Source organism: Callorhinus ursinus, unplaced genomic scaffold (assembly GCF_003265705.2).
Source record: "Callorhinus ursinus isolate GAN/ISIS: 27379988/994484 unplaced genomic scaffold, GSC_fseal_2.0 scaffold7, whole genome shotgun sequence".
Classification (NCBI taxonomy): Eukaryota; Metazoa; Chordata; class Mammalia; order Carnivora; family Otariidae; genus Callorhinus; species Callorhinus ursinus.
Window position 1 is genome coordinate 64,926,236 of NW_027397069.1, and position 12,492 is coordinate 64,938,727.

The 12,492-nt window shown below is 39.5% G+C and overlaps 1 protein-coding gene across 4 annotated transcripts in view; it reads right to left on the reverse strand.

Annotated features, from left to right (window-relative positions):
- The window catches only part of FRY (FRY microtubule binding protein), a 447,132-nt gene that overhangs the window by 143,939 nt on the left and 290,701 nt on the right, over positions 1–12,492 (reverse strand). The window lies entirely within an intron of this gene.

Sequence of the window (12,492 nt, forward strand, 5' to 3'; positions counted from 1 at the left end):
CAAGTGATTTTCTTGCCTTTTTTCCATTCTTGGCACTGTCAAATGGTATTCTTAAACTGCAAACATGACTGTTTACACCCCCACATTTAAAGTCCTTAAGTGGCTTCTAATCACGTCCTGGACAATGTCCAAATTCCATGATGTGGTACATGAGGTGCCTTTGGCAATCTGGCTCTCCCATTACTACCTCTTGCCTCCACCTTGGGTTTTGGTGCACCCCATACCATTATATCCCTTACCTATTTCTGGTCTATTTGGAAAATTTCTCCTCCCTGGCAAGATTCAGTTAGGTGTCATCTCCTCTATTAAATCCCTACCATTACAACCACTATTTCTCCACCCCAGAAAGATTGCCAAGTGCCTTTGCTCTCTGCTTCCAGAATGCTGTTCTACCCCTTTACTTGTATATTTCTTAGCAGACTATGAACTCCAGAATTCTGGTTTGTTCATTTTTGTGTCCTCAATGACTGCCAAACAGCAGGTTATCAGTAAATATCAGTTTAAAAAAAGCAGACTGTGAGTAGTAGCTGAACAACTTGATGCACTAGCAAAATGTCTTTATATAGGACCTATACAAGGAGGCAGTTCAAGAAAATGACATAGAATGATCCTGAACTCACCTCCTCTTAAGGACACAACTAATCTATAGCTACATATGGAATAATTCCCTCTGGAAAGACCCTGAGCACTGGCTGAACAGCTACTTTATAACAAGGAATAAAAGGGCCACATGAAGACAGTCTTGACAACCCCACCCCCCAAGAGTGGTGACCCACCATGGGGAGGGCATCTCACAAATATGGAACTCCTCGCTGAGGAGCATGGAGTTTGTGCTCCACATTAGCCACTCCATCCCTTAGGACCTGCACCAGAGAAATGAGTCCCCAAAATGTATGACTTTGAAAACCAACAGGGCTTACATCCAGGAGAGCCATAAGGCTGTAGGGAAAGAGAGATTCTGCTCTTAAAAGCCTCATATGCAGATTCACTCTCCCTGGGGCCCAGTACAAAAGCAGCAGTTTGAGAAGAGCCTAGACCATATGTGAAGAAGATAAAGTTGTTAATATTAAGGCATCTGCTAGAGGAGCAAAAGCCTGTTAGGACCCTGTGCAGGGATGGAGGCACTGGTGGGTGATATTTTTACATTCGCTCTCAAACTTGCTGGTGCTGGCATTGGGAAGTACTATTTTTGTACTCTCACTCTAACCGACCAGTGCCAACCCCCACCTCCCATGCCACTGTCTTGGACTTGCACCCTTTGTGTTACTCCCATAACCCTGTCCCTGCCCCCCTTGACGTACCAAAGCCAGTAGGCATGCAGAGCCCACACAGGGGATGCCCTTGAGTGCCAGGCTCTGGTGGCCAGGGGCATTGCGTTTCTAGGCTCTATGAGTCTTAAACAACCAGAGAAACAGTTCCAGAGACAACCAAGAACTAGGACAATTTTAAACAATAAGGTTCATTGCCTTTATAGGGCCACCCCTTTAAAACTGGGAGAGATAGCTGTTTTGCCTAACACATAAAAACAAACATAGAGAGTCAAGCAAAATGAGGAAACAGAGGGATATGTTCCAAACAAAAGGACAAGATAAAACCTTAGGGAAAAAAAAAACTTTAATGAAATGGAGATAAATAATTTACCTGATAAGGAGTGAAAGTAATGGTCATAAAGAAGCTCACTGCACTCAGGAAAAGAATGGAAGCACAGAAAGATTTCAACAAAGAGACAATATATAAGAAAGTACCAAACAGAAGTCACAAGCTGAAAAATACAATAACTTAACTGAAAAATACACTAGAAAGGTTCAACAGCAGATTAGATGAAGCAGAAGAAAGAATTAGTCATCTGGGAGACAGGGCAATAGAACTCACCCAAACAGAAAAGCAAAAAGAAAATAATCATAATCATAATCATAATCATAATAAAACATTGCTTAAGAGACGTATGAGACAACATCAAGCAGAATAAAATTCTGATTATAGGGCTTCCAGAAAGAAGAGAGAGACAAAGGGGCAGAAAACTTATTTAAAGAAATAATGGCTAAAAACTTCCCTAACCTGAGGAATGAAACAGACATCCAAATCCAGGAAAACCAGAAGGTTCCAAACAAGATGAACCCAAAAAGACTCACACCAAGGCACATTGTAATTAAAATGTCAATGTTACGCTGAGTGAAATAAGTCAATCAGAGAAAGACATGTATCATATGACCTCACTGATATGAGGAATTCTTAATCTCAGGAAACAATCTGAGGGTTGCTGGAGTGATGGGGGGTGGGAGGGATGGGGTGGCTGGGTGATAGACATTGGGGAGGGTATGTGCTATGGCGAGTGCTGTGAATTGTGCAAGACTGTTGAATCACAGATCTGTACTTCTGAAACAAATAATGCAATATATGTTAAGAAAAAAAAAGAAGAAGATAGCAGGAGGGGAAGAATGAAGGGGGGGAAATCGGAGGGGGAGACCAACCATGAGAGACGATAGACTCTGAAAAACAAACTGAGGGTTCTAGAGGGGAGGGGGGTGGGGGGATGGGTTAGCCTGGTGATGGGTATTAAAGAGGGCACGTTCTGCGTGGAGCACTGGGTGTTATGCACAAACAATGAATCATGGAACACTACATCCAAAACTAACGATGTAATGTATGGTGATTAAAATGACAATAAAAAAATTTTAAAAAATGCCAACGTTAAGGACAAAGAGAGAATCTTAAAAGCTGTGAGAGAAAAATAACGCGTTATGAACAAGGGACATCAGGTCAATGAACAATGAGCATAAGGTCACCATTAGATTTCTCAACAGAAACTTTGCAGGCCAAGAGAGAGTGGCATGATATATTTAAAGTGCTGAAAGAAAAAAAAGAAAAACTTCCAATCAAGAACACTCTACCCAGCAAGATTATAATTTAGAATTAAAAAAGGGATAAAGATTTGTCTGGACAAGCAAAAGCTAAAGGAGTTCATCATCACTAAACTGGCCCTAAAAGAAATGTTAAAACAAAGGGCACTAATTAGTAATAAGAAAACATGTGAAAGTGAAAATTTCACCAGTAAAGGTAAATATATAGTAAAGGAAGTAGACTACTTATAAAGTTAGTATGAATGTTAAAAGACATAGTAAAAATAACTACATATTAATTAGTTAAGGGATACAAAAACCAAAGAGATGTAAAAGGTGACATCAAAAACATAAAATGCAGAGTTTTAGAATGTGTTCAAACTTAACTTGCTATCAACTTAAAATAGACTGTTAAGTATATAGGCTGAGCCTCATGGTAACCACAAAGCCTGTAATAGATACATAAAAGATAATAAGAAACGAATCTAAGCATAACACCACAGAAAGTCATCAAATCGCAAGAAAGCAAGAGAAGAACAGGGGAACAGAGAGAAACTACAAAACAGAAAAAAATTAACAAAATGAAAATAAGTACATACCTATAACAACTACTTTAAATGAAATGGGCTAAGCGCTCCAATCAAAAGACACAGAGCTGCTGAATGGATAAAAAGACAAGACTCATCTGTATGTTGTGTATAAGAGATTTACTTTAGATATAGGGACACATGCAGACTGAAAGTGAAGGGATGGAAAGATATTCCACGCCAATGGAAACCAAAAGAGAACTGGGGAAGCTATCCTTACATCAGACAAAACAAACTTGAAGACAAAGACTGTAATAAAAGATAAAGAAGGGCACCACATAATGACAAAGTGGTCAACCCAACAAGAAAATGAAACATTTGTAAATATTTATGCACCCAACATAAGAGCATCTAAAATATAAAACAAATATTAACAAACCCAAAGGGAGAAATTGACAACAACACAGTAACAGTAGGGGACTTTAATGCCCCACTTACATCAATGGATAGATCATCCAGACAGAAAATCAGTAAGGAAATATTGGCTTTAAATCACATATTAGACTTTAAATGGCACATTAGACTAGATGGACTTAATAGATATATACAGAACATTCTCTCTGAAAGCAGTAGAGTACACAATTCTACTCAAATGCACATGGAACATTTGCCAGGAGAGATCATATATTAGGCCACAAAAGAAGTCTCAATAAGTTTAAGAAGATTTAAGTCATATCAAGTATCGTTCCCAACCATAGTAGTATGAAACTAGAAACCAATTACAAAAGGAAAATTGGAAAAATCACAACTATGGGGGAGATTAAACAACATGCTACTGAATAACAAATGGGTCAATAAAGAAATCAAAGGAGAAATTTAAAAAATACTTTGAGATAAACGAAAATTGAAATACAATAAACCCAAATCTATGGGATACAGCAAAAGCAGTTTTAAGATTATAACGATATAGGCCTATCTCAAGTAACAAGAGAAATATAAAATAAACAATCTAACTTTAAACCTAAAGGAACTAGAAAAAGAACAGTTAAAACCCGAAGTTAGCAGAAGGAAGGAAATAATAAAGATCAGAGTGGAAATAATGAAATAGAGACTAAAAAGACAATAGAGAAGATCAATGAAACTAACAGCTGGTTCTTTGAAAAGATAAACAAAATTGACAAGCTTTAGGCTAGACTAAGGAAAAAGAAAGAGGGCTCAAATAAATATAATCAGAAAATAAAGAAGACAAATTACAACTGATACAAAAGAAATACAGAGGATCATAAAGGACTATTATGAACAATTATATGCCAACGAATTAGAAAACCTAGAAGAAATAAATTAATTCCAAGAAACATACCATCTTTCAAAACTGAATCATAAATAGAAAAATCTGAATAAAGCAATTACTAGTAAGACAGTTGAATCAGTAATCAAAAAACTCCCAACAAACAGAAGCCCAGGATCAGATGGCTTCACCAGTGAATTCTACCAAACCTTCAAAGAAGATTTAATACCAATCCTTCTCAAAGTCTTCCAAAAAACTGAAGAGAAAGGAATACTCTCAAACTCATTTTATGAGGCCGGCATTACCCTGATACCAAAACCAGATAAGGACATACACAAAAAAGAGAAAATTACAGGCCAATGTACCTGATGAACATAGATGCAAAAATCCTCAACAAAATATTAGCAAACTGAATTCAACAACACATTAAAAGGATTATGCACCACGATCAAGTGAAATTTATTCCAGGGATGGAAAGATGGTTCAACATTTGCAAATCAATCAACATGATAGGCCACATTAACAAAATGAGGGATAAAATCATATTACTTCTCAACAGATGCAGAAAACCATTTGACAAATTCAATACCCATTGATGATAAAAACAAATTGAGTACAGAGAGAATGTACCTCAAAATGATAAGAGGCCATATATCGCAAGCCCACAGAACATCATACTCAATGGTAAAAAACTGAAAGCTTTTTCCTTAAGATCAGAAACAAGACAAGGATGCCCACCCTCACCACTTTTATTTAGCATAGTATTGGAAGTCTTACTCAGAACAATTAGGCAGGAAAAATAAATAAAAGTCATCAAAATTGGAAGAAAAATGTAAAACTATCATTATTTGTAGACAACACAATTTAATACATAGAAAACCCTAAAGACTCTACCAAAAAAGTTAGAATAACAAATGCAGTAAAGTTGGATGGTACAAAATCACTATACAAAAATCTGTTGCATGTTTATACAGTAACCACAAACTATCAAAACGAGAAATTAAGAAAAAAATCTCATTCACAACTTCATCAAAAGAATAAAATACCTAGGAATAAATTTAACCAAGGAGGTGAAAGACATGGACACTACACTGTACTATTTTCTTGGAAACTGGAATGTGTATATGACACGGTACTTACTAAATCAGGCATTGTTATCCATGATGTACATGTATTAACCCATTTTAATTCTCACAACAACCCATGAAGTAGTAACTGTCATTGTTCTCATTGTGCAGAAGAAGAAATCAAGGCACAGGAGGGCTAGTAAGTTGTAGTGCCAGAATTTGAACCTAGACAACCTGGTTCCAGTGTCTTGGAAGCATTAGTTTTTCTACTAGAGTTTAATATTATATGGAGCCCACTCCAATATACTACTGGCATCTACTAGATTGTACTCTACTTGAAAACAGGATTTCCTCCTCACTGTCTTCGTATTCCAAAAGCAGCTAACACAATAGGGGTTTGATATATATTTTCAGGATGTAAACACTTTAGCATAGGTCTCAAACCACTGATTTGTGTCAAAAATCTCTACTTCAGGATTGAAGGACTCTTCTCCCATTGTAATCTGCTTCTCCGTTAATTAACAAAAATATATTAATATATTGTGGCTCTGAGGTTACAGTGATGAAAGTGTTCAAGAAACTAGTAGGCTTCAGGGACGCCTGGGTGGCTCAGTCGGTTAAGCGTCTGCCTTCGGCTCGGGTCATGATCCCAGGGTCCTGGGATTGAGTCCCGCATTGGGCTTCCTGCTCAGCGAGGAGCCTGCTTCTCCCTCTTCCTGCCACTTCCCCTGCTTGTGCTTTCTCTCTCCCTCTCTAATAAAAAAAAAGAAGGAAAGAAACTAGTAGGCTTCAGAGTGGATCTTCCCTTCTCCTCTCAGTGTGGGTCACCAACACCTTCATGTGACATCAGCTAGCCGAGGACCTGCCCACCTTCCTTAAATTTTGCTTTTGATTTAGTTAAAGCAATTCAGTGTTAACAGTAACAAGTAGGGAGAACTGAATTCACTGGCAATTTGGCCGGTGATAGGGTAATTGGAACCAAAGTTTCTCAAGGTTCACCAGCTGACCATTTGCACTAAGTCACCTGAACCTCTTATTTTTTTTTATTTTAATTTTATTATGCTATGTTAGTCACCATACAGTACATCATTAGTGTTTGATGTGGTGATCCACAATCCATTGTTTTCGTATAACACCCAGTGCTCCATGCAGTACGTGCCCTCCTTAATACCCATCACTGGGCTAACCCATCCCCCCACCCCCCTCCCCTCTAAAACCCTGTTTGTCTCTCAGAGTCCATAGTCTCTCATGGTTCATCTCTCCCTCTGATTTCCCCCCCTTCATTTTTCCCTTCCTTCTCCTAATGTCCTCCATGGTATTCCTTATGTTCCACAAGTAAGTGAAACCATATGATAATTGACTTTCTCTGCTTGGCTTATTTCACTTACATCATCTCCTCCAGTCCCACCCATGTTGATGCAAAAGTTGGGTCTTCATCCTTTCTGATGGCTGAGTAATATTCCATTGTATATATGGACCACATCTTCTTTATCCATTCATCTGTTGAAGGGCATCTCGGCTCTTTCCACAGTTTGGCTATTGCAGACATTGCTGCTATGAACATTGGGGTGCATATGGCCCTTCTTTTCACTACATCTGTGTCTTTGGGGTAAATACCCAGGAGTGCAATTGCTGGGTCATAGGGTAGCTCTATTTTTAATCTTTTGAGGCACCTCCACACTGTTTTCCAAAGTGGCTGTATCAATGTGCATTCCCACCAAGAGTGTAAGAGGGTTCCCCTTTCTCCACAACCTCTCCAACATTTGTTGTTTCTTGCCCTGTCCATTTTTGCCATTCTAACTGGTGTAAGGTGGTATCTCAATGTGGTTTTGATTTGAATTTCCCTGATGGCTAATGATGATGAACATTTTTTCATGTGTCTGTTAGCCATTTGTATGTCTTCTTCAGAGAAGTGTCTTTTCATATCTTCTGCCCACTTTTTGACTTGATTATTTGTTTTTTGGGTGTTGAGTTTGAGAATTTCTTTATAGATCTTGGATACCAGCCCTTTGTCTGTAGTGTCATTTGCAAATATCTTCTCCCATTCTGTGGGTTGCCTCTTTGTTTTGTTGACTGTTTCCTTTGCTGTGCAGAAGCTTTTTATCTTGATGAAGTCCCAAAAGTTCATTTTTGCTTTTGTTTCACTAGCTTTTGGAGATGTATCTTGAAAGAAGTTGCTGTGGGCGATGTCAAAGAGGTTACTGCCTATGTTCTCCTCTAGGATTCTGATGGATTCCTGTCTCACATTGAGGTCTTTCATCCACTTTGAGTTTATCTTTGTGAATGGTGTTAGAGAATGATCAAGTTTCATTCTTCTGCATGTGGCTGTCCAATTTTCCCAGGACCATTTATTGAAGAGACTGTCTTTTTTCCATTGCATGTTTTTTCCTGCTTTGTCAAAGATTATTTGACCATAGAGTTGAGGGTCCATATCTGGGCTCTCTATTCTGTTCCATTGGTCTTTATGTCTGTTTTTGTGCCAGTACCATGCTGTCTTGGTGATCACAGCTTTGTAATATAGCTTGAAATTGGGCAACGTGATGCCCCCAGCTTTGTTTTTCTTTTTCAACATTTCCTTGGTGATTCGGGGTCTTTTCTGATTCCATACAAATTTTAGAATTGTTTGTTCCAGCACTTTGAAAAATGTCATTGGAATTTTGATCGGGATGGCATTGAAGGTATAGATTGCTCTGGGTAGCATAGACATTTTAATAATGTTTATTCTTCTGATCCACAAGCATGGAATATTTTTCCATCTTTTTGTGTCTTCTTCAATTTCTTTCATGAGTGTTCTGTAGTTCCTAGAGTATAGATCCTTTACCTCTTTGGTTAGGTTTATTCTGAGGTATCTTATGGTTTTTGGTGCTATTGTTAATGGAATTGTTTCTCTAATTTCTCTTTCTACAGTTGCGTTATTAGTGTATAAGAAAGCAACTGATTTCTGTGCATTGATTTTGTATCCTGCCACATTACTGAATTGCTGTATGAGTTCTAGTAATTTGGGGGTGGAGTCTTGGATTTCCCACATAAAGTATCATGTCGTCTGAGAAAAGAGAGAGTTTGACTTCCTCTTTGCCAAATTGAAATACCTTTTATTTCTTTTTGTTGTCTGTTGCTAGGACTTCTAGTACTATGTTGAATAATAATGCCAAGTGGGCATCCTTGCCGTGTTCCTGATCTTAAGGGAAAGGCTCTCAGCTTTCCCCACTGAGGATGATATTCACTGTGGGTTTTTCATAGATGGGTTTTATGAACTTGAGGAATGTTCCCTCTACCCCTATACTCTGAAGAGTTTTAATCAGGAAAGGATGTTGTATTTTGTCAAATGCTTTTTCTGCATCAATTGAGAGGACCATATGGTTCTTCTCCCTCCTCTTATTAATGTGTTCTATCACATTGATTGATTTGCGAATTGTTGAACCACCCTTGCATCCCGGGGATAAATCCTACCACCTGGTCATGGTGCATGATCCTTTTGATGTATCGTTGGACGCTTTTAGCTAGGATTTTGTTGAGGATTGTGGAATCCATATTCATCAGGGATATCGGTCTGAAATTTTCCTTTTTGATGGGGTCTTTGCCTGGTTTGGGGATTAAGGTAATGCTGGCCTCATAGAATGAGTTTGGAAGTTTTCCTTGTTTCTATTTTTTGAAACAGCTTCAGTAGCATAGGTATTATTTCTTCTTTGAATGTTTGGTAGAATTCCCCCAGGGAATCCATCAGGCCCTGGACTCTTGTTTTTTTGGGAGGTTTTTGATCACTGCTTCAATCTCGTTACTGGTTATTGGACTATTCAGGTTGTCAATTTCTTCCTGTTTCAGTCTTGGCAGCTTATAGGTTTTCAGGAAGGCCTCCATTTCATCCAGATTGCTCAGTTTATTGGCATATAGTTGTTGATAATAATTTCTAATAATTGTTTCTATTTCCTTGGTGTTAGACATGGTCTCTCCCCTTTCATTCATAATTTTATTAATTTGGGTCCTTTCTCTTTTCTTTTGGATAAGTCTGGCCAGTGGTTTATCGATCTTAATAATTCTTTCAAAGAACCAACTTCTAGTTTCATTGATCTGATCTACCATGTTTCTGGTTTCTAATTCATTGATCTCTGCTTTAATTTTAATTATTTCTCTTCTAATGTGTGGCTTAGGCATTGTTTGTTGCTTTTTCTCTAGTTCTTTAAGGTGTAGAGTTAGTTGGTGAATTCGGGATTTTTCTATTTTTTTGAGTGAGGCTTGGATGGCTATGTATTTCCCCCTTAGGACCGCCTTTGCAGTATTCCATAGGTTTTGGACCGATGTGTTTTCGTTCTCATTGATTTCCATGAATTGTTTAAGTTCTTCTTTGATTTCCTGGTTGACCCAAACATTCTTGAGCAGAGTGGTCTTTAGCTTCCAAGTGTTTGAATTTCTGCCAAATTTTTTCTTGTGATTGAGTTCCAGTTTTAAAGCATTGTGGTCTGAGAATGTGCAGGGAATAATCTCAATCTTTTGGTATCGGTTGAGACCTGATTTGTGACCCAGTATGTGGTCTATTCTGGAGAAAGTTCCATGTGCGCTCGAGAAGAATGAGTATTCTGTTGTTTTAGGGTGGAATGTTCTGTAAATATCTATGAGGTCCATCTGATCCAGTCTGTCATTCAAAGCTCTTGTTTCTTTGTTGATTTCCTGCTTAGATGATCTGTCCATTGCTGAAAGTGGAGTATTGAGGTCTCCTACAATTAACGTATTGTTATCAATATGACTCTTTATTTTGGTTAACAGTTGGCTTATGTAGATGGCTGCTCCCATGTTGGGGGCATAGATATTTACAATTGTTAGATCTTCTTGTTGGATAGACCCTTTAAGAATGATATAGTGTCCTGAGTCTCTAATTACAGACTTTAGTTTAAAATCTAATTTGTCTGATATAAGAATTGCTACCCCAGCTTTCTTTTGAGGTCTGCTGGCATGGAAAATGGATCTCCATCCCTTCACTTTCAGTCTGGATGTACCTTTAGGTTCAAAATGAGTCTCTTGTAGGCAACATATGGATGGGTCCTGTCTTTTTATCCATCTGCAACCCTGTGCTGTTTTATGGGAGTATTTAGGCCATTCATGTTGAGAGTGATTATTGAAAGATATGAATTAATTGTCATCATGTTGCCTGTGAAGGCGTTGTTTTTATAGATTGTCCCTGTAAATTTCTGTTGTATATCACTCTCGGGGTCTTTCTCCTTTTATAGAACCCCCCTTAATATTTCTTGCAGGGCCAGCTTAGTGGTCACATATTCTTTCAGTTTCTGCCAGTCGTGGAAGCACTGCATCTCTCCATCTATTCCAAATGACAGCCTTCCCGGATAAAGTATTCTTGGCTGCATGTTATTCTCATTTAGTACCCTGAATATGTCTTGCCAGGCCTTTCTGGCTTGCAAGGTCTCTGTGCATAGATTTCACGTTATTCTGATGTTCCTCCCTCTGTACGTAAAGAATCTCTTCCCCCTCACTGCCCTTAAGATGGTTTCCTTGGTTCTAAGATTTGCAAGTTTTACTATTACATGTCAGGGTCTTGGCCTGTTTTCCTTGATCTTGGGAGGGGTCCTCTCTGCCTCTAGGATGCAAATGTTTGTTTCATTCCCCAGATCAGGGAAGTTCTCAGCTACGATTTGCTCAGATACATCTTCTAGTCCTCTCTCTCTCTCCACTCCCTCCAGGATTCCAATTATTCTGACATTGGAACACTTCATGGTGTCACTTATTTCTCTGATTCTATTTTCATGGATTCTGAGTTGTTTTTCCGTGGCCTCCTCTTTTCCCTTTTTATCTATTATATTGTCTTCCAGGTCGCTTATTTGTTCTTCTGCCCCACTTACCTTAGCTGTCAGATTATCTAGATTGGATTGGCTCTCATTGATAGCATTTTTAAGTTCTGCCAATTCAGCTTTCATTTCTGCACTTAGGGACTCTATGTTGCCATTAATTGATTTCTCCATTCTAGCCATTGTCTTCACAATTGCTAGCCTGAATTCCATCTCTGACATCTTGGTTATATCTGCATGCACTTGTAAATCTGCAGCATAAGTCATAATCTCTGAGTCTCTTCTATTTTGGGGGCTCTTCCTCCTAGTCATTCTGTTGAGTGTTTGAGGAAATGTATAGAGTCCAAATTATTGACCAGAACTGAAGCAAGATGCACCTGTTTTCTTGGGACCTTAGGGTTGCTGGCCTCTTGTTTTCCCAGCCTGTCTTCTGGGGGAGGGGCCTGCCGCGCTATTACTCAGGCAAGCCTGTTGGGGTGGAGTTGCCCTGCCCCATGTGGTGGGGGATGGGCTCAGCGGGAATCAGTTTCTGGGGCTTTTGTTCTCTGGCGGCTTTCCACAGCTTTTCCACAAGTCAGAGCAGAAGAGACCGTTTCCAACCCTCTGCCTCAGAGCAGAGAGACCGCAGTCTGTTCTTCAGTGAGCTCTCTAGGCCACACCGTCTCCGTTTCTGTCTGCGCTGCTATAAACTGCATCGGCCTGGGTTGTGCGCCCCTCCGCGTTCCCAGTCCCACCTCCAGGTCGGGGCACATCTCTGCCCTTTGTGCTTCTAAAACCGCCAGCCGCCCCCAGATCCCGCCGCTCTGGGTTTCCGCCCCGGGGGCTGCCCTAAAGTCCTTTCCCCGCCGCTACCAGTCTGCACGTCTGTGCCCTGTCCCCAGCGCGTGAGGCTGTCGCTCACCGGCGGTGTAGGATTCCCATGGCCAGGCACCCTCCTGCTGCCATTTATCCTCCAATATCTGCCTGTGGAATCAG